General features: G+C 44.2%; 1 protein-coding gene across 2 annotated transcripts in view; it reads left to right on the plus strand.

Moving 5' to 3' along the window:
- NTAN1 (N-terminal asparagine amidase) overlaps positions 1–23,885 on the plus strand; it is a 235,993-nt gene that overhangs the window by 118,835 nt on the left and 93,273 nt on the right. The gene's annotated exons all lie outside the window — the stretch shown is intronic.

Genomic DNA, 23,885 nt, shown 5'->3' on the forward strand with positions numbered 1-23,885 from the left:
GCCTCCACAAACTTTGGCCATTACGCCTATGGCAAAGTTGAAATCTGCCCGGGTGTTCTCTCCCGTTCACTGGGCTCCTCATCAGAGACGATTCTGATACCAACAGCAATGCTGCCCAAGGAACCAACTCAGATGCCAGACCAGGAGCCAATGGCAGGAGAGTTGGACACTTATCCGAGAAGTGGTCACTGTGCATAAGGCGGGGCACTGAAAGTGAGGTGGTCAGCGACAGGATAGGTGTATACTGACTGGATAGAGGGGCAGTGGCAGTGTTGTGTAGCCATTTTACTAATAGCTTCATACACTATATTTTAGCAAACTAGGCCTGCCACTGTGCACTTTAACCTAGACATATTTTATTCAGCTTTGTTTTTATTATTTTACATTTGCAGTCTTGTTTTATTTTCTCTATCTAGCTGTTCTTTGTCTAGGCCAGCACTGTGTTCTTAAACAAGACATTTCTTTCACTCTGTGGTTTTCTCAAGGCTGCAGTAAAGATAGGTTGCCAGCAAAAGTGGTACGCTTTGTCTCTAATGTTCACAGAAACATACGCACTCTTACTGGGGGATCCTTTCCTGGAACATCAGCGGTTTTATTATAAAAACACTACTTTGACCCATGTAGATTAGAGGAAGATTCCAGCCAGATGACCACGACTGTATGCTGATTGCTTAGTGCTTTGCTGCAGCTGCTTATGTAGAATACAGGCCCCTTGCTCAGGTATGAGGGATGATGTCTTCCCAGGGGAACCTGAAGGGCAGAATTAGAGCTTAACATGCTGTGCTCTAACATAGCCTAGGTAGGAGCTATTCTTAATGATCTTAATGACAATATGGTAGCGTTATTTTTATGTTTCACTCTCCTTGTCACAATTTTAATCCTGTCATGCTTCATCGTCCTAGTTATTGCAATACATGCTTTATTATCTAAGATGCAGTTACTTCAATAAAATCTTATTGAACTATATTCTGCCTCTGATTGTCCTTGCATATGGGAGACTAATGTAACTTAGAGAAACGGATGAGATCTGAGTCACCACGATTTCCCTGAGGAGTCAATTGTGTCATGTGCTTGATTGCCCAATCATCCCTACTCTTGGGTGGAGATGAGGCAATGCTAGTTAACCAGAGCAAAACCTGGATTAGGCTGACAGGTGTCCCCTGTAGTGGGGTCCGACTCAGTCACCCACAGTGCAAGTGATTCTGCTTCCCAAATCCAATAGTCTCATTAGGATAATGAGAGCCTACGCGACATGGCGCCGCCAGCATTTGGTCAGGCACTAATTTTTGGGGCATCCTGAGTATCTCCGTCTCACTACATGCAAAGACACCTCAGTACTATATACGGAGACGTCTGTGGTATTGAGGATTTTCCTCCTCTGCTAAGTAGGGAGTACCTAACTAACGCTCGAGGTTTTTCTGGTGAGTCCTGAAAGGAACAAGATTGGCATGTATCAGTATATTGATATCTGTAAGGCGTTTTTATATCATCTCTATTTCTGAGATTATATCCATTCTGTGGGGTCTCTGTGTGCGGAGATTCTCCCCTTTCTTTTTTAGGTGTTTGTTGTTTTTTATCCCAGCATTTTTTAGAACCGTCAGGAGCTTGCTTGGTAGAATCTATTACATTTACCCTGAAATTGTGGTTTTGTAGGTCTGGCCCCCAGACCATCTCGACCAATACTAGAGTAGGTCTCAGCGATAATCTTTGGCAGCTCACGTTCTTAATCCTGTGGAGGAACGTCCCGGAGCCGCCTGTGCACTGCTAGTGCAACTGCTTCCCCTTTAAGGTTACTTAATACAATTGAAGATACTGTGACAAAATTACCCATAAGTTGCATCCCCAAGTCCAGGGCCGGGCAGCCCTGTATTCATCTTGAATTTGTTTTAGCACCTCTGGTAAATTGGCAAGTGTCGGTGTACCTGGTGCGGTAGTATAGAACGTGGCAAATACCGTTGCCCAAGTATTGCAGTTATCTACTGTGGAAACCATCTCAAATGGCAAACACATAGTTAATATTCTATGCATATCCTGAGGTCTCGTATGGGGAATTACTGCTTCCAGTGCATTTATTTTTTGACCTAACCAAAACGGACTCTCTTCTAGTTTGGTGGGTACTTTACCCATGGTCGAATGTACAGTCGCAGGATTAATGCCTGGTGTTACTGCATGTGGTTGCGCCGGGGCAGCACATGCTGGGTTTGTATTTAATGTTTGCATTATGAACTGTACTAATCGTCTGTATATTGCCGTAAGCCCAGCATTTAAGCGACGGACTTCAGCTACCGTCAAGGTAGCTGCAGCAGGGTGCAGTGTATGTGGAATGTTGGGGGGAGAAGTGACACTAGAGAAGGTAATGTGGGAGCAGTGAGCTTTGACAGACGATAGTGACAGTGGCAGAAGAGATAGACATTGACATGGGCATTGATTGAGGAGGTGGGTTATAGGATTGACAGGATGGGCAGTTTCAGGAAAGGTGAACATTGATGGAAAGTGGGCATTGATTGGAGAGATGGGCCATGACGAAAAAAGTAGGCATTCATGGAGGGATGTGCAGTGATAAGAAAGGTAGACACTGGCAGAAGGGTTGGACATTTATCTGAGAAGTGGTCATTGCCCAGGAAATGGGGCAGTGATAGGAGAGGCCAACATTGAGGTGGTGAGTAGAGGGGGATACTGACTGGATGGAGGGACAGTGACAGGAGAAAGGTGGACACTGCTGGGAGAAGTGACAGTTATGGCAGAGGTAGGCCACACAGGATATCTGATCAGTGCTGGAAGCGGTGCATAGTGACAGATAAGGGGGACACTGACGTACATGATGGATATTTATGGGTTTAGTTAATAGTAATGGTAGAGTAGGGCAGTGTGGTATATCTGAGTAGTGGCATATGTAGTGACAAGAGAGGTGTGGTAAGATTCATGAGGCGGCTGTGACCAGTGAGGGGGGCCATGAGTGAAATGAGTAAGAAAGTGAGAGATCAAGGAGAAGAGATGAGGGGAAGGGCTCAGTCGTATAGCCATACTGCAGGAGTGCACACTCCACTGGGCCTGTGTCATCTGTCAAAGCTTGGTGTGACCGCCACACAAATAGTTTAAACAGGCTCAGGCTTATATAGTTTAAAGACCACTGTCTTAGATGAACTGGTGAAAAATACGATTGTCAGTCTGCCAGACCATATGAAGAAGCCATTTTCTGACCTATTGTGAGAGGCCTAGATGCATCAGAACAGATCCTGAGATGTGGCTTTGACTCTGTGGACACCATTTCTCAGTTTGTATGTTTGGCTTTCACACTGCATTGGCATGCTTTGATGCATTCCACAGGATTTTCATGAGATGTCCAGAGCTCATCGACATGCCCTCTGACAGCCTGTAGCCTTGGAACAGGCAGAGACTGCTGTCATTATTGGAACTCCATCTCTAGATTAACCACAAAATTAAAGATACTGTTGGTGAATTGCGGTGCAGAGAAAGCCAAGCTCAGGGCTCAAACAATGGTGCTGCTGTTCTTGAAACATTCCAAGGAGGAGTGGACCTTTTCTCTGATTAGCCACTCTGCATCAAATGGCAAGTTATTCTAATGGACAACTGTAGTGAGGTCCAAATATTACTATATGCATCCAACATAATTCTCCCTATTGCAGATCCCAGGTTTTTAGTGTTAGCAATGTTGTATTTATTTTGAAAATTTGGACTTCACTTTAGGTTGTATATAAATTGGATCAAGTTGGTTCTTTTCCCAATGCAGCAATGATCCACTGCACCTCTGGTGTGACATCACCTCAACATAGATTTCGGTATTGGGCTATGGTTGGTAACAATTTATGTAATGAAACTTTGCCAAATTCAGAAGATGCTTTACTTTGGCCTGCTTTAACTATGTGTGTTCTGGGCTGGGTGGCCCTGTTTAAAATTATATCCCTCACATGATAGGATTGCATACTACGGAACACCCTATATTAGGTTACAGAGACCTACTTTAGAAAAGTTGATGCTGTTCTATGAACCCTCTTTTAAGAGCCTGAAATTCATTCGGCTACCACCACTTTAAATTATGACTAAATTATGCCACAAGATGGCATCTGCTTATAATATTTACCAGTCTATTACTGGTTTGTTCATCTATTGGTTGTGAATGACTAAACCCAGTACTGCCGGGGGGAACTGTCAATCCAAATAGGTTGGTGTTTGGTATAAGGACGTGCTTAAACTTCCCCTGTGGTGGGAAGAGTATCGAACATGCAACATCTATGGTAACCAGGGTGTGGGAAATGGTGACAAAATGAAAGAAACTTTCCTTGACAATATGCCAGACAATCTACAGGGCTTAAAAATGATGCGGGTGACTGATCCAGGGTGCAATCGAGAAAGAAATCCTTTCCTACCACTGAAATTCAGCTCACAGCTCATACAACTCATAATCATGCAAAAGGTTTATGTTTATAGAGTGAAATAATTCCCAGGTGTCTGGTATTGAGCCATGTTTGCCTTCATTGTAACAGAGAGGAAGGGAGCATTTTTTTCACACGATATTCGGGTGTGCTGAGGTTTACTCATTCCAGAAGAAGGTGCATGCTGAATTGACTTAGGTTCTAGAGGTTCAAGCATTATTGACCCCTGCATAGCCATGGTAGGAATATGGGGTGAGATGGACTTACCAAAGTTCAAAAATCTTCTATGATTTTGGTCTGATGCTTTCTTGTTATACCCAGAGGGATATAGCAAGAGAACAGGGTTGCACCAAGGTTCCAGACCTGGAGCCCCTAAGAAAAGGAAGAAAAGGTGTGCTCTGTGGAGAGATGCTTGATGGAGGTATAAAATTGATGAGTAGATTGGAATGTTACTGCAAGTTCACTGAGGACATGCCGTTTCTGGCTCTGGCGTTGGTGTCATAATGTTGACTATCCTCAGACATGGAAGTGTGGAAGGAATGATGTTGCCTGGAAGTATGTGATTTTAGCCTTAGCGGAGATCGCCAAGAGGCAGTCTCAAATTTGTGTTGCGAGGAGAGGTGTGGAGGGCAGAAAATAAAAATGATCCTGTTGCCATAAAAGAAACCAAAGAAAGAAATAATTTTTCTCAAGAAAGGTGATTTAGAGAAGGGACAGAAGAGGACATAGTAATGGGTCTTGAAGACTGCCAGCTGATATGTGGTGGAAGTGAGAACGAGGAGCCTAAGGAGAATGAAAAAGAGTGATTATAGAGGTAAGAGAATCAGTCAAGAACTTTGTCCTTGATTCAAAGGGAGACAAGGATTAGGAGATTTGTAAGTTTAGTGAGTTTCAAAAGCCAAGGTGTGAGGTCCAGGGGATTCAGAATAGAAAAAAATTATGGTGTTTTTTGTTATGTCAGGAGAGAAAGAAGTAACGGACAAGCTTGTGGACTATTTCAGTGGAGTGGGAATTTTTTTAGAAAGCTGATTGTGGATAAGTAAGCAGATAACGGGTATATTGATTGAACACTAGCCATTCAAGAGTTTTGGAGGAAAAAAGTAAGTAGGCACACCAGGCTATAAATGGATGGGGATAAAAGATTGCTTGTTGGATATCCGAGTGCATATAGAGCTCAGTAAGTCAGCTCTGTGTTAAAATGAAAGCTCAGGTGGATTTAATGTTTGGAGGAGAAAGAGTCAAAAGAAGCAAATTATGGATTTGTGGAACAAACCATGTCATGCCATCATCATGCCATGGAGATGTCAGGGTGAGAGAGTCAGATCAGTTAGTGCAGGAGGATGGCAGAGAGGAGATAGGGGTTGCAGGATAGCCTTATGGAGTGTAGGAAGCTGGCCTGGTGTTTTGTGGATACCTAAGGTACTTACACCTTATACCAGGTCTAGGTATTCCCTATTAGTGAAGTGTAGGCCGTGTCTAGAAGCCAGGCTCTCTAGGGGTAGCTGTGGATGAGCAGCCAAGGCTTATATAGGAGACATGCAAGGCTTATGCAAACCACTGTAGCCACACAGCAGTAACACACATGAAAGGAAACACTCAGCTGTACAAAAATAAAGGTACTTTTTTTTTTTTTTTGGAACACGATACCACTAAGTACTACAGGGGCAACCCTCCAATAGGAGATAAGTAGTACTCTAAATGTATACACTAGTAAACAGTAATAGGCATAGAAAAGGTTAGAAAGCAGTGCAAATACCAATAAGCAATAATAACCCTAGGGGGAACCCAAACCATATCCTACAAAAATGAAATGTGAACACAGGACCCCCACCTAGGTAAGTGGAATGTGTAGAGGGGGAGCAGGGGGGACTAGAAAACCACATAAGCAAGTAACACAGTACCCCCCAGTGACCAGGAAAGCAGGAGTAAATCACTGGAATTTCCTCAAACCACCCAAAAGGAAAGAAAAGAAGTAAAGAAGGCACCCAGACAAGACTACAAGAAACCAGCTTTGGATTCCTGGAGAAGACTTGTGGAGATAGGAGACCAAGTCCAAAACTCACAGTGGAGTCCAGGAGGAGTAGGAGCTACTACCCACCCAGCTGTACTTGCAGGAGTTGGTCGACGGTGCAAAAGAACAGGTCAGCTCTGCCTCCCAGGAGCCGTAGAAGAGTTCCTGAGGGATGTAGAAGGTGTCCCACGCTGGAGTGAAGATTGCAGATGGGTGTTGGTGCAAGAATTCCACCAACAAGCCTTGGCAAAGTCAAACTCATGGTTAGTGGAAAAGTGGTGCTGCCGGGGACCAGCAAGGCCCAGGAGGACTCAACTCAGGAGGGGGAGCCAGAGGGGACCCTCAGCGACACAGAGGACCCACAGGAGCGGAGGCAGTACCCACAGGAGTCCCATAGGACGGGGACACAAGTTGCAGAAGGAGCCCACACAGCACTACAGAAAGGGATCCCACGCCACAGGAGGACCACGCAGAGGGCTGTGCATCACAGGAAGTAGTGCTGGGTACTGAAGCTACACGTCGCCTGAAGATCCCTGGGAGGAGATACAAACAAGCTTTGGTAGCTGCAAGAGACGTAGTGCACGGGCGTACGGTCTTATGTGGGAAGGCAAAGGCTTACATCCACCAAAGTTGCACTGCTGGCAGAGAGGACCAAGAGGACTACTTCGGACCACCACCCGTGATTCAGGATCCACGCAGCTCAAGAGGAGGGGAGATCCACGCAGCTGGTCGTCGTTGCAGCAGGTGCCTGCGGATTCAGGGGAGTGACTCCTTCACTCCAAGGGAGATTCCTTCTTTCTTCTACTGCAGACTGAAAACACACCACCCTCAGTGGATGCACAGCCGGTGGAAATGTTGCAGTTGCTGGCTGGAAACCTGGAAACAAAGTTGCAGAAGAGTTTTTCTCCTTGGAGGCAGATTGTAGGGCCGTGGAGGGTCCAGTCACAGTTCCGAAGGCCAGAAGTCGAAGTGAAGGTTGCAGCGGAATCCTGCTGTAACATTGCAAGCCGAATCTGAGGACCCCCCAAGAGAGAGACCCTAAATAACCCTGAAAGGGTGATTGGTCACCTAGTCAGGTAAGCACCTATCAGATGGGGGCTCTGACATCACCTGTCTGTCCACTCAGATGCTCCCAGAGTTCCCTGCCAACCTTGGAAACAAGATGGCAGAACCCAGGGCCCCTCTGGAGGAGCTCTGAGCACCACCCCTGGGGTGGTGATGGACAGGGAAATGGTCACTCCTTTTCCATTGTCCAGTTTCATGCCAGGGCATGGACTGGGGGTCCCTGAACCGGTGTGCACTGGTTTATGCACGGAGGGCACCAAATGTCCCCTTCAAAGCATACCAGTGGCTTGTGGAGGCTGCCCCTCCCAAGCCAGTCAAATCTATTTCCAAAGGGAGAGGGTGTTACCTCCCTCTCCCAAAGGAAATCCTCTGTTCTGCCTTCCTGAGCTTGATCAGATCAAGCAGCAGGAGGGCGGAAACAGCCTGAGGAGTGGCAGCAGCTTAGGCTGCCCAGAAAACCCTATAAGACTTGTGGTAGCAATGCTGGGAGTCCTCTAAGGAGCCCCCATATTGCATGGAATCATACTTCGAATACTTGCAACACTATTGGGGTATGATTCCGACATGTTTGATACCAAACATGCCCAGGTTCGGAGTAACCATTGTGTAGCTGGACATAGCTAGTGACCTATGTCCAGTACACACGTAAAAGGGAGTCCCTGCACTCGCGAAGTCCAGGAAAATTGAACTGGAGTTTGTGGGGGCACCTCTGGTAATGCAGGGGTGCCCTCACGCCCAGATACCTGCACCCTGCCCTCAGGGCTGAGAGGGCCTACCATAGGGGTGGCTTACAGTGACCTGGTGCAATGACTTTGTAGTGAAAGGATGCATGCACCCTTTCACGTAGGCTGCAATGGCAGGCCTGCAGAACACTTTGCATAGACTCCCTATGAGTGCCATAATACATGCTGCAGCCCATAGGGATCCCCTGGTACGCCAATGCTCGGTGTACCTAGGTACCATATACTAGGGATTTACATGGGGGAACCAGTATGTCAAATGTGGGGTGAAAAAGGTTCCAACAACCAAGTTTAAGAGGAGAGAGCATAATCAGTGGAGTCCCGGTTAGCAGGATCCCAGTCAACACAGTCAAACACACTGACAAACGGGCAGAAAATGGGGGTAACCAAGCTAGAAAGAGGTTACTTTCCTACAAGGAGGGAACCAGATCCTGATGAAGATTTGTGAAGATTATTAGGATGAAAAGTCTTTGACAGTGAGGTTGAATTAGTTATAGCAAGGAATAGAGTTAAACGTATTAGGTATAGACTACTTTTTGAGGGCAACGTTTTACAGCATATGATGTTTATGTAGTGCATATATTTGATTTGACGTACCAGAGGACTATGGTCAGTGAGAGGAGGATTCCTTAGTATATGTCCAGGTGTTCCGGAGTAAGGAATTTCTCTATCTCTGCAGATGGGTGTGCGTTTGCGTCTTGATTTTTTGGATTGCTGATATGGTCCTTGACCTCAGATGGTGGTGTGGTGGAGGGGTAAAAGTGCAAAGGGGACAGTAAAAGTTCAAAGCTGAGAACTGTACATTGTATTGTTAAGGTGGTGGAAAAAGGTATTATGTATACTGAGTCAGTTTGATGTGTCCTTGGTTTCAGTAGTCTGGCATAGTCCTTGAACGGATTTCCATCTGGAGTTGGGTTGAGGCATGTCGAGAATTGTAGACAGATCTACAAACCAATGAGTGGTCAAAGAGGGAAGTGTTAATAAATGGGTGTGTGACCAGGTTAAGGATGTAGAAGTAAATATGTGTTCCTGTAGTTTAAATGTGAGTCAGTGGAGAACATGTGGATGTTGGTAAGTGAGTGATCTGATGGAAACTGGTTGAAGAGAGAGTATTTATTATGATTATAACGCATAAGTGGAAACGGATGCCTCCCTACATGTAGAATGTAAGGAAGTTGATGTTCAAGAGTGGAAGTTCCATGGCCTGACAGTTTACTTCTGGCCAGCTAGAGTAATAAACCCCCTGTAAATATTGGATAAAGATACAGTATTTCATAAAATTGGTCGGAGATATGTGAGCTGGTTAGAAGGTGCCCTGAACCTAGGAGGTGGTCAGAATTAACTTTGGGAGAATACAGAATCACCTTAGGCTAGTATATTAGTTGAGCCAAGAATGGTGAGATTTTTCTTGATTCTTGATGCTCCTTGCATGGTTTTTATGACTGACCATGCTATGTGGGGCGTGCTTATGTACAGTTCCTGAAAAGTCAAAATACTGTAAGGTGCTATGGAGAAGATAAATGACATGAAGGTTCCTTGAACCGTAGTCTATTTGTGAGTGGTGCAGTGCTGACTTTACTTAACGGTCACCAAGCTGCGCAAGATAGAGCTTTTTAGACACGCCTGTTCTTATTTTGGAGTTTTCGGTATCTCCATGGCTGGTAGAAAAAATGTGTGCACATTCTCCTTGATTTGAAGAAGCAGAATGGTTGTTTTTTGGTGTTTCTATCCCTGCACACATCAGTGGAGTGCATGCGTATACCTCAAGCTCGTGAGGTCATCCAAGCCATCTCGAGGCAGGCCCATTGCTTAATGTGTAAAAGAATGAGTGCTGGTGTCCGAAGCTCTGCTCAGATGTATGCCGGTCCTAAAAAATGAGTGCCATTGGGCCCCACTAGCATCCACTGGCTCAAATTAAGCACTGGCCAGGCCGTGACAGACACAACAGGATTCCCTAGTTGATTCAGACGGTAACGGGGCACACCTGTTGTATATGAGGATGATGGAGTGTAAATATCTGAGAACTATCTAGAGGCACTGGATGGTCAAGTCTTTTGTCCTACAAGGAAGAGAACATTACTGTTGAGTGCAATGGGAAAGGAAGGGCAGCAGCATCGTGAGAGGATTGAAAAGTCTGTTAATTCTAGAAACAAGTCAAGTTAATTGAAAAAAAAAAAATGATTCAGGGCTGGGGGCAGAATAGTAGACTACCACAAGGTAGAGCCCAAAAGGGGCAGAAAATGTTACAGCAGTGTGCTGTTTGAAGGTATGTGTGGTTTGTTGCATAAAGTGTGTGAAGAAGTGAGACATCTGCTGAGGAGGCTCCTTAGTCCACAGCCTTTCTGTGCTATTCTGCCCAAAAGGAGCATGATTGCTATAGAGTATGTGTTGGTGGTACCACACCCTCATAATACATTAAGAGGTACCACATGTAAGATTGCATAAAATTCTCTGGTTACAATTTGTGTTTGCCGCCCTCGAGTTGTTTAAGAAGTAAATTTCTCAGCTACATTTTATTACTATAGTATGTGAAACCCTCAAATGCATTGTGGACCTCTTCTTTGAATTAACAATGGACTTGGCAAATTGACTGTGAATTAAAAAGCATACACAGCCCTTCGCTGTTTCAGTCTATTAATATCTATTGAATGAAATACAAACTTTTGTTTCTGATAGATATTATTTTCATGCGTTAGTTATGAAACTCGAGCGACTTGAACGCCTTTCACTTGTAACATTCTAGCACACAATTAATGGTTTGTTCTACAAAAGGTATTTAAACCGGAGCTTTGGCTTTGTTTGGCGATAGCGCTGCTGTTTTTTTTTGCTGTTGTGATTGTGAACACTGATTTTTCCTTTGATGGTGCTGAAGCGTCGGTCCTTATTTGGTCTTTATAATAATAGATAAGGGGACGTGTTACAGGCCGATGAACCTTTTGACTCGACTAGGATAACTCCACCATAAGCCCCTTTCTATTGATTCAATAACATTAATATAAAACATCAATGAATAGCTCAAAATCCATTACATACACACATCATGACCCATATGGTCATGAATAACCACACCATTTTGTAAAATTTACAGTGCTTATTTCCCTATATTAACAATGCAAAATTCACGTAAATCAATCTCAAAATCACTTGATAAACATACACAAATAACTCTGATTGCCCACAGCTTCTAAATAATCTCAATTTGATTAATGCATTTATAGTCAGACCTTCTAAAATCACAATACAAAGCAATAACAGCAAATACTATGCATTAGATATAGCATACATTTCGTTCGGCAAATGAATAAAATAAACCTTCAATGAGACTCTGTCTAGCATCCAGATTAGAATAGCATGTTTGGGCTTCATGCAAAACAATGTAGTCAAAACTAATTTAGAAAAGCATCTAACTAGGGTTTCTTGCAAAAATCAGCAGTTGGTACATAGAACAACTAAAGCTATTTATGACAAGACAATAACATTTTATACCTCTCCTCAATATGGATCGGCAATCTGCAACTCTCTGCATCAGGTGGGTATCCGGCTGGTCTACATCTGCAAAGGGCATTGAAAGGGGATAGTTCAGACAAAAGGGGCCTCTACGCAGTCTGAACCATAAAGCACATCTCTATGGGCAGCATCATAGTAACAGCCATCAAAGTCTAAATAAGTATTCAGAAGTGGTGACAGAGTAGTCTAAGTAGCAGTCTGCGTTAGTCATCTTCTTCTGAGTTTTTCCCCCTGTACAGTGTGGTTACGTCAAAATCGCCTAAAACATATCCCACATTTTCTTTGGTCAGAATATCGTACGTTTACAGTTAGTCCAATAAAAACCTAAATTGAATCTGTGATATTGCTAAACTATCGTTCACATGTTAATGTTTGATTCTTATTCTTCCGTTTATTTAATCCGGCTCATCAGGTAACTTTCTTGTATCTTTCCATACTCTTGTCAGTGAGTCCATTGTTAGTTCCTGAGAATATTGTTTTTGTATGTATTCAGTCCTTAAAAGTATCAGTTTAGGAACAACATCGTTCTACAAGCAATTCTCATGAGAAAGTTAACTATGCAGCTACACCTCTGGTCAGCCTTGTAGGAGGCTGGCCTGGCTTGTAGTGGGTACCAAAGGTACTTACACCTTGTGCCAGGTCCAGTTATCCCTTATTAGTAGAATAGAGGTGTTTTCTAGCAGCTTAGGCTGATAGAAGGTAGCTATGGCAAAGCAGCTTAGGCTGAACTAGGAGACATGCAAAGCTCCTACTATACCACTTATATCATATTCACAATATCATAAGAAAACACAATACTCAGAGTTACTAAAAATAAAGGTACTTTATTTTTATGACAATATGCCAAAAGTATCTCAGTGAGTACCCTCAGTAAGAAGGTAAGTAATATACACAAGTTATATGTACACAAACCCAAAACAGGTAAGTAAGAGTCAGAAAAGTAATGCAAACAGTGTAGAATTACAATAGGTTGCAATAGGAGAACATAAGTATAGGGGCAACACAAACCATATACTCCAAAAGTAGAATGCGAATCACGAATGGACCCCAGACCTATGTGAGCTTGTAGAGGGTCGCTGGGACTGTAAGATAACAGTCAGGGTGTCCAGGATACCCCACCCCAAGACCCTGAAAAGTAGGAGTAAAGTACACCTACTACCCCAAAAGAGCACAATAGTCGTGATTTGGGGATTCTGCAAGAACAACAAACATCAGCAGTACACTGACAATGGATTTCCAGACCTGAGGACCTGCTAAGCAAGGGGACCAAGTCCAATAGTCGCGACAGTGTCCAGGGGGGGCAGGAGCCCAGGAAACCCTGGATGAAGGTGCAAGGAAGCTGCCTCCAGATGGAAGAAGCTCGGAATTCTGCAAGAAAGAAGAGGACTAGCAACTTCTCCTTTGGAAGACAGATGTCCCACGTCGCGATGAAGCTTGCAGAGGTGTTCCCACGCAGAAATACCGCAACCAAGCCTTGCTAGTTGCAAGGGTCACGGTAGAGGGTTTTGGGTGCTGCTGAGGACCAGGAAGGACCAGGATGTCACCACTTGGAGGAGGAGACAGAGGGGGCGCTCAGCAACTCAGAGAGCCCTCACAGAAGCAGGCAGCACCCGCAGAAGTACCCCAACAGGCACTTAGAAGAATAGTGAACCGGAGTCCACGCAAAGTTACAAAAGGGGGTCCCACGACGTCGGAGGCCAACTCAGAGGGTTGTGCACTGCAGGACGGAGTGCTGGGGACCCAGGTTAGGCTGCGCACAAAGGAAATCCTGGAAGAGTGCACTGAAGCCGGAGCAGCTGCAAATCACGCAGTTCTCAGCTTTGCAGTCTAGCGTGGGGAGGCAAGGACTTACCTCCACCAAACTTGGACTGAAGAGTCACTGGACTGTGGGAGTCACTTGGACAGAGTTGCTGTGTTCCAGGGACCACGCTCGTCAGGATGAGAGGGGACCCAGAGGAGGACCAGTGATGCAGTCTTTTGGTGCCTGCGTTAGCAGGGGAAAGATTCCGTCGACCCACAGGAGATTTCTTCTGAGCTTCTGGTGCAGGGTGAAGGCAGGCTACCCCCAGATCATGCACCACCTGGATACAGTCGAGAAAGCCGGCAGGATTAGGCGCTACAATGTTGCTGGTAGTCATCTTGCTACTTTGTTGCAATTTTGCAGGCGTCTTGGAGCAGTCAGCGGTCGATCCTTGGTAGAAGGTGAAGAGGGAGATGCAGAGGAACTCTGGTGAGCTCTTGCATTCATTAACTGAAGAATTCCCCAAAGCAGAGACCCTAAATAGCCAGAAAAGGAGGTTTGGCTACCAAGGAAGGAGGATTGGCTACCAAGAGAGGTAAGAGCCTATCAGAAGGAGCCTCTGACGTCCCCTGCTGGCACTGGCCACTCAGAGCAGTCCAGTGTGCCCCCAACACCTCTGTTTCCAAGATGACAGAGGTCTGGGACACACTGGAGGAGCTCTGGGCACCTCCCCTGGGAGGTACTGGTCAGGGGAGTAGTCACTCCCCTTTCCTTTGTCCAATTTCACGCCAGAGCAGGGCTGGGGGACCCCTAAACCGGTGTAGACTGGCTTATGCAGAGATGGGCACCATCTGTGCCCATCAAAGCATTTCCAGAGGCTGGGGGAGGCTAGTCCTCCCCAGCCCTTCACACCTATTTCCAAAGGGAGAGGGTGTAACACCATCTCTCAGAGGAAATCCTTTGTTCTGCCTTCCTGGGCCAGGGCTGCCTGGACCCCAGGAGGGCAGAAACCCGTCTGAGGGGTTGGCAGCAGCTGCAGTGGAGACCCCGGAAAGGCAGTTTGGCAGTACCCGGGTTCTGTGGTAGAGACCCGGGGATCATGGAATTGTCCCCCCAATACCAGAATGGTATTGGGGGGACAATTCCATGATCTTAGACATGTTACATGGCCATGTTCGGAGTTACCATTGTGACGCTATACATAGGTAGTGACCTATGTATAGTGCACGCGTGTAATGGTGTCCCTGCACTCACAAAGTCCGGGGAATTTTCCCTGAACGATGTGGGGAGACCTTGGCTAGTGCCACGGTGCCCACACACTAAGTAACTTGGCACCCAACCTTCACCAGGTGAAGGTTAGACATATAGGTGACTTATAAGTTACTTATGTGCAGTGGTAAATGGCTGTGAAATAACGTGGATGTTATTTCATGCAGGCTGCAGTGGCAGGCATGTGTAAGAATTGTCAGAGCTCCCTATGGGTGGCAAAAGAAATGCTGCAGCCCATAGGGATATCCTGGAACCCCAATACCCTGGGTACCTCAGTACCATATACAAGGGAATTATATGGGTGTACCAGTATGCCAATGTGAATTGGTAAATTTAGTCACTAGCCTGTAGTGACAAATTTGGAAAGCAGAGAGAGCATAAACACTGAGGTTCTGGTTAGCAGAGCCTCAGTGATACAGTTAGGCACCACACAGGGAACACATACAGGGCACATACTATGAGCACTGGGGCCCTGCCTGGCAGGGTCCCAGTGACAAAAGGACTAAAACAACATACATACAGTGAAATATGGGGGTAACATGCCAGGCAAGATGGTACTTTCCTACAAGCCTTCAGTTAGAACAATACATCTTTATTCTCTGCACACAAGCTCATCATTTTTATTCAGACATTGCAGTTTAATGAGATTGAGCAATACTAGGACCAGACCTCGCTTAACTTAAGGCCTACAATTAATTAAACAAAATATACAGCATAGTATGACACATTACTGCAAAATTACTATTCACATATATTTCTAAATAAACATTAGTACGCTTTTAGTACCTCATTACATTTGATGACGGCCACTAGAGTGGGCACATTTTCTAAATCGCACGATATTTTCTATGTTACCTAATTTATATGCTAATTAATTACGCTTAATACATAACTTCATTAGTAGTAAGTTCAGCATTTACAATCCCTCCTCTGATGACTAAATATGTCATCACACTTAACCCTTTTTATCCCAAAACGTTTGTTTCCCTCAATTTTCTATTATTCAATTTAACATTTCTCAAATTTTCTCTAAATACCTTTCCATTTCAAATTCTTCCCTCCTCTGATCATTTTCCAATTTTCTCATTTTGATTGCATGATATAATTTTTTAATTCCCCATATTCCTAATAGACATATCACAATAGCTAATATAACCTTTTCCCTAGGTTTGCCAATCCAATTTTTCCCAAACTCCAGGTTCTTTCAGCTCTTTTAAGTCCATGCTTTCATTAGTCAAATTGTTAATTAAGTTTCTAATTTCCTCACTATTATTCAGGATAAAGGTGCAACAATGTTGCGAAGTCAGCATTTTACAGACTCTGTACTCTTTTGCTAAAAGGATGTCTAACGCAAGTCGATTTTGAAGAGTCCTAGATCTTACCGCAGCCATTTCTGTATCCGTTAGGATTATGGCTCCTGAAAACTTTGTCAACATGTTATCCACAATAGTAGACAACTTTTGAATTTTTACAGAATTCAGAATAACTCATGCTGAAGGAATTATTGCTCCGAAAATATCTCCCAATATACTGGAGGAAGACTCTCTTTTGTCTCATGTGATGCAATTCTGTCATTTTTGGTAGCTTACTTAAGTTCTAAAGTTGAAATATCTTTGGGAAAACTATCCCCAAGAAACATGTGCCATACCATCCTCTTGGAAGGCGGTAGTATGCATTTTGCCCACTGATGTAATATATTCCTCGAATCGCTGGGTCCTGTCCATTTAACATAAATAAATGTACATTTGCTCTGAAACAAAAACACATGCCTACATTCACTCGTTCCCACAAACAGCATATCAGTGCTAGACTTTGGTCTATATACACAAAGTTTCCCAATGTGTAGCACATCTAAAGCTAGTTTCCCTTGTGTTTTAGTGTCAGTAAATGCATAGTCATTCCTAAATGTCCTCTTTACTAAACCCTTGTCTAATTTTTCCTTTAATACCTTTCTCCTATGATCTGTCTGATCTAAAAAGCTATTTTCTAAAGGGGTTAGCAAGCATGTCAATTTGTTACGGTGGGCATATGCAGTTCCAAACGTTAACGTCTGCTCAAAGAATCCTCTCACTAACTCTGTTATTTTCTTTAGCTAGTCCACTCCAATATTTAATTATAGGAACAAATGAAAATACAACATCATGATTAGAAAATACATATTGAATATACTCTTGGTTGTAGAATCTTGTTAGTAACAGACTACATCTTATGCAATAAGTAAGGGGTAGACTATGGGAAGTAACTCCTTCCTCTACTGACAAAGGAATTTGGGTGCACACATAATATTCCTTTTCATTCATCTTCTCAACATACTCACACAATAAACAATAGAAAACATTTGAAGAAAGATCCCCTTGGTTGTCTGGATGTAAATATTTCTCATCTAACCTAAACCTCTCTATTGCTGTGAGCGTACTTATTGTTCCTGAAGCTGTGATATGGTTGGCCACAATCTTATCAACCAATGCTGTACTCGCAATCAACACCAAACATCCTATCATGCATGCAATTGCAACACCAATACCTATGCATTTACAGCACCCTTTGCTCCTACCTTAGTGACTTTCTCATGATCTATAAAGAATCAAAAGGTAGAAGGAAAAATTATACTGCTATGCAGCAAATATCAAAAACAGAATCTTCAATCTGCCTCTGGCGGTTATTTACAACTTTCAGTCTTTCTTCCAGGATCCTTTGTCACAATTAGGTGGCTTGGTTAAAATTGGTTTAGCAGCTTGTCAAATCAGGTTCAAAACTCTTTTCCAGTTAATTTAAACAGTCTCTTTTCTTTTCTCAGTTTACAGCTTTACGCAGTTCAGTTCACGGACTTCCTTCATGTGCCAAAATATTGACCCGGAATATTTGGATCAAAACAAAAAGACAAAAATTATTGCTGCCATTCAATTGTTACATACACCCATTCAGGACCAGCATATCTTCGATTTGCAACTCTTTTCCTTTTCAATCTGCGATCCCCATTCAGCTCTCCATTGCTCAAATCCTCTCTCAAATCCTCTTTTCTTGTTGTGTCTACGTCTTCCTTGATTGTGGTTACTATGATTGATTCTTTTCTCTTTGGTTGCGATTTTGGCCACGCATCACCTTTCAGTAGACCTCTTGTCAATGCTCCTTTCAGTATTGAACTGTTTATTTCATTTTGTTTTGCAGGATTCCTTCTTGATGTACCTGCTTCTGGTTCCAGAGGAGTCAGATCAGTTTGGTTTTGACCCGCCTCAACTCCTTCACCTTCAGGGCCTGTGGTCTGCTCTTTTTGCTTTTCAAGATCGTCTGCTTCTGGGAGAGCCCTCCTCTGACAAGACTCTCCTGTTACCTCAGTCGAGGCTGGTCCACTGTCGACCTCCTGTATTTCTTCTGATTCGTATCTTACAGGAGCATTTGGACCGCTTCCAGTTTGTTTAGAGTCAATCTCTGTTTCTCTTTCTCCTGTCTCCCAACTCTGGAGTCTGTCTGGAAGTTGTTGGTGCTCTCAACAACCCTTCTTCATTATTCAGAGGACACAGTACTCTCCAGGTATGACTCGCATGAATCCAGTTCAGAACTCCGCGCACTTCACAGCTGTGGTAGTAACTAGTACCACCTGGTAGAGACCCTTCCACTGAGGTTCCAAGCATGTGTTTCTCACATGTTTTCTGATCACAACCCAGTCACCAGCGTTCAGGTTGTGGCTTTGATCTTGCAATGGCTGTAGGGTGGTAGCCTCCACCTGATGAGAGAAAGAGCGAACCACGTTAGCCAGGCCTTTGCAGTAGTCCAATACCATATCATCTGTTATGTTCACAAGCGCATTTGCAGGAACTGTCGGCAATCTTAGGCGGCGACAATCCAGTTTTTCTGTTGGGTGTGTTTCTCATACGCACCAGAAAAAGTGGTAGTGTGTCTGGTCATTTCAGGTTCGTGGATGCACACATCTTTGCCATCCTAATTTCAACGAACCATTCATCTGCTCAACAATTCCTGACACTTCAGGGAGGTGACTACAATGCTCCTGCTCTATATTCAAGGCTGAACATAGCATTTTTATCAATTCATTACTGAAGTGAGTTCCCCTATCTGATTCTAAAGAGACCGGGAAACCAAAGCGTGCTATTAGTTCCCTAAGCAGTAACTTTGCTACTGTGAGGCTGTCATTTCTTCATGTAGGGTGAGCTTCGATCCAATGGCTAAAGATGCAAACAATCACCAACACATATCTCAGTACTCCACACACTGGCATCTCAATGAAATCCATCTATATTCTGCTAAACGGACCTCCAGCTCTTCCTATGTGGCTCATGTTAACCTCAGTCCCTGTTCCCACGCTTATCTGCTGGTAGATGACACAGTGATGGCAAATTGCTTTGGCAACACGTCTACATTTTGGATTGTAGCAGAATTGTCTAAAAGTATGGATCATCGCTTCCCTCCTAACGTGCTTGGCCATAATAGTATCTTGCCATTTGAGTCAACATGCAATTTGTCAGAACCAACTGTCCCTCTCCCGATACCCACAAGTCATCTTCCCGCTGGACACATTTCTGTTTAACCCAGTTCCGTTTCTCTTCCCTGTCTGCCTTTTCTTGCAACGCTTTCAGTTCCTCTAATGTATCAATTACATGTAAAGCATAATTTGAACATTCTTCATTTTCATGCAACAGCTCCCATTTGTCTTTAAAATATATACAGTTCAATGCGCAAAACCTTGCGACTTGATCCGCATATCCATTTCCCATTGATACAAAATCTTGTGATTTTGAGTGTGCACTGAATTTTACCACAGCAATCTTTTCGGCAGTTGTATGGCTTCTAGCAATTCATATATGCTTTCTCTTTTTCTAACTGATGAACCAGAAGAGGTCAGGAAACCTCTCTGTGACCATAGCTGGCCAAAGTTATGGACTATTCCAAATCCATACTGGCTACGATATAGATGGTAACTTTAAGCTTCGCAGAAACATGGCAGGCTCTTGTAAGAGCTACTAACTCAGCCACTTGTGCGGAATACACTCCTTGAAGCTAGGACGATTCAAGAATACCAGATATTGTGCATACAGTATATCCCACGCACAGTCTTCCCATGCCATCTCTGAAACAGGAACCATCGACAAAGACCATTTGATAATTTTTTTCCAATGGAGTATCGCGAATATCAGGTCTTAGTTTCGTGCACAAGTCAGTTACTTCCAGACAATTATGATCAATTTCTGTCAATTTGTCAATTTCAGTAATTTCATTTGGAAGTAAGATTGCTGGGTTAAGCACTGTACACCTTTTTATAGTCACATTAGGTGACCCCAAGATGATGGTTTCATACTTGGTCAATCTTGCATTGGTCAGGTGCTATGTGTTGGACCTTGTGAGCAAAACCTCTATAGAGTGAGGGACCATGACAGTTAGAGGATGTCCCATCACAATGTTCTCACTCTGAGTGAGACTTTGCTACTACTGCCCACAGACAACCTGGTAAGGCTGCTGCAACAGGATCCAAAGTAGCTGAAAAATATGCTACTGGGCGGTTTACACCAAGACAGACAAAGAACATGCGTCACGTTCATGACAAAACAACGTGAAGGGTTTTGTGTATTCAGGCATTCCCAAAGCTGGGGCTTGGCACAGACTCTCTCTCAACTCTGTGAAAGCTTTCATGCACTCTCGATCTAACACTAAGGGATCGGTAACCTCCTTGTGAGTCAGCTTCTGAAATAGCTTTGAAATAACCGCAAAGTTGGGAATCCACGGACGACAACAGCTCACCATACCCAGAAATATTTGGACATCTCTCTGTGTGGCTGGGAGATTCATCTGTAATATGGCAGTAACCCTTTCACTGGAGATTTTTCTTGCCCCTTTCTCAATTTGGTGACCCAAGTATTTGAGACTCTTGCTCACAAAACTGTAATTTGGCTAGGGACACTTTATGTCCATTCTTCCCTAAGTGATTCAATAAAGCAATAGTATCGTGCTTGCCTGCCTCTTTGGTCTTTGACGCAATCAATAAGTCATCAATCTACTGGACTGATGTTGATTGGAAAGGTAATTCCAATGACTCCAAATTATTTTTCAAGGATCTGGTTGAAAATAGATGGTGACTCCAAAAATCCTTAAGGAATTCTGCACCAACAGTAGAAAAATAGAAAATAAATTGTCTGTCCTCATGAAGAGGTACAGGAAAGAATGCTTGTGACAAGTCCACTATGGTGAACCATTCAGCATCACATGGAATCTGAAATAGAATGACTGCTGGATTGGCACCACTGAACAACATTTGATCACTATGTCATTTACCTTTCTCAGGTCCTGAACTGTTCGGAATTTCCCAGATGGCTTTTGCAAACTCCTTATCAGTGAATTACATGGGCTGCTCAACACTTCGTTCAAAACTCCTTGGTTCACAAATTCTGCAATTATAGGAGCGACTCCCTTAATGACATCCTGTGTCATATGATATTGGGATATCTGGGGGAAAATCCTGAATGGCGTAATTGTTACTGTTCCCTGTAAGTCAGAAGGAAGATCTCTCACTGTGAAAACAGGAGAGAAACTAATTAGAGGATACTCTTCATTCACTACATCACTGTATTTTTCTGTAGGCAAATCGTCTTCATCATCACTAGTTGTCTGAATGGCAATTCCATCATTTGAGCAAGTAGTCAGGCATCTCATTTTGCACAGTAAGTCCCTTCCCAGTAAGGATACCGGACTTGAATCGCAAACCACGAACTTGTGTAGTCCTTCAAAATTACCAATTTTAACCTGCACCGGCTTTGTAATGGGATTTGTCAGATACTAATTAGCTACTCCTACGATCTGCACTCTTTTTCCCTGAAAGAGGTACATTTGGAACTTCTGATGATCTCACAGTAGAGCGTGTAGAGCTGGTGTCAACCTAGAATTAGACTTTGTGACCCATCACCTTACCCTTCACATATGGACCTTTCTGATCTACTTCTAGGGAAGTTGCTAACACATACTCCTCTTCATCTGAACTTTCATTTCCCCAGTCATCATTTGCGTCATCCTGGGAATTGGTGTACTGCGTTATTACTCTTGATTAAACCTTTGACTCGTGCCCTGCTGAGGAAGCATCACAAGTTGCTGTTCCATTGGGGCTTGAGGTATTTTAATTTGCTGTCTATGTACCATTTGCACTTGAGGCTGCATCTGCTGCACCCGTGGTATCTGAAATCTTGGCATTTTCACTTGTTGCACAGGTTGAAAATGTTGCATGGGATTCACATTATTCTGGAAATTCAGATTTTAGCCTATCAATTTTGGACCTCTTACATTTGAAAAGGAATTTACTTCATTCATTTGCTGAATGATTCCCTCCTGATTCACTCCTGTTTCCAATGTCCCAGGCCTCCGCAACTGTGACATAGTAATTACCGCTTCATTCCATGCGCATCACCTTGAACAACCATCGTACTCAAATCTGGACCATGATTCACATTTTCAATTCCACCTCTACCTCTACCTTTCGCCTAGTTCTGTGGCCACACATTCCCTTGCTGCTGTTGCGGCGGTGAAAAAGTCCCTCCATCCCTGTCTGTGCAACTTTAATCTGCATCACCATTGCCTTCTCCTTCATTTTATCTGTTTCAAATCAGTCTTGTCGCTACAATACTTAGAATACTGCAACACCTCATCATTCGGCTTCGCTTGCCAACCAATCTAATGACTTAATCATCTGGCTAATTTCAGGTCTTAATCCTTCAACAAATCTGAACACAAAATGAATTGTGTCTTTCGGTTCAATTGTTTCCGTCCCACTGTAATGTTTAAATGCTTGTCGCAATCTCTCATAGTATGCATGTATTGATTCCTTTGCTTCCTGAGCTGTCCTGTCTATTCTCTGCCAATCGATGTTTTTGGGAGATATTCCGCTTTTAAAAAATTCGAATGACTTTGTAATAATATTTCATCACATCAGGAGACAGTGCACCTGTTACTGGATCTCTCTGAGGTTCTTTTGTTGGGCAATCTACACTCCTTACACTTGACCTATATATCGTCTGGAACCACAATCTCTAACTGCATGTTCAAATCCTCCCACAGGCACTTTGCGAGTTTCACAAACGTATCTGTTTGCTGATACCTCTCCACTGGCTTTTCTCTCAATCTGGGATAGTCATTCGTGAATGACAGTGAGCCTGATTCTGACCCCGGCGGTAAGGAACCGCCGGGGCCAGGGTCGGCGGGAGCACCGCCAACAGGCTGGCGGTGCCCCGCAGGGCATTCTGACCGCGGCGGTGTTGCCGCGGTCAGGAGTGGAAAACCGGCGGTCTCCCGCCGGTTTTCCGCTGCCCATTAGAATCCTCCATGGCGTCACAGCTCGCTGCGCCGCCATGGGGATTCTGACAGCCCATACCGCCATCCTGTTCCTGGCGGTTCTCCCGCCAGGAACAGGATGGCGGTATGGGTTGTCGTGGGGCCCCCGTAAGAGGGCCCCACAAGGAATATCACTGTCTGCATTGCAGACAGTGAAATTCGCGACGGGTGCAACTGCACCCGTCGCACCTTCCCACTCCGCCGGCTCAATTCTGAGCCGGCGTCCTCGTGGGAAGGGAGTTTTACACTGGGCTGGCGGGCGGCCTTTTGGCGGTCGCCCGCCAGCCCAGTGTAAAACACAGAATAGCCGCAGCGGTCTTCCGACCGCGGTGCGGTATTCTGGAGGGGGGAAGTCTGGCGGGCGGCCTCCGCCGCCCGCCAGACTTAGAATGAGGCCCAGTATGTCACTTCTGCTCCAGGGGATATGTACAAAGTTCCCCCCAGATCTCTCTCATTGGTAATATCTTTACTGGATCTTAAGTTTGTTGCACATTTACAGTACGATTTCCAGAGTCTCTTTTCCTTTTATTCCTTTTTTTCCATCCATCAGCCTTCTCATTTGTCCAATGCTTCCCATGTTTGAATGCTCTGTACTAATTCCCTAATGTGAATTTTCCTTCCTGGTGTAGGAAAGTGCCACTCTTGGCATGATTACCCCCCACTTTTTGCCTAATGTTGATGCCAACTTTGATTGAAAGTGTGCTGGAACCCTGCTAACCAGGCCCCAGCACCATTGTTCTTTCCCTAAACCTGTACCTTTGTTTCCACAATTGGCACTGCCCTGGCACACAGTTCAGTCACTTGTAAAAGGTATCCATGGTACCAAGGGCCCT

This window comes from Pleurodeles waltl, chromosome 10 (assembly GCF_031143425.1).
Source record: "Pleurodeles waltl isolate 20211129_DDA chromosome 10, aPleWal1.hap1.20221129, whole genome shotgun sequence".
Lineage (NCBI taxonomy): Eukaryota > Metazoa > Chordata > Amphibia > Caudata > Salamandridae > Pleurodeles > Pleurodeles waltl.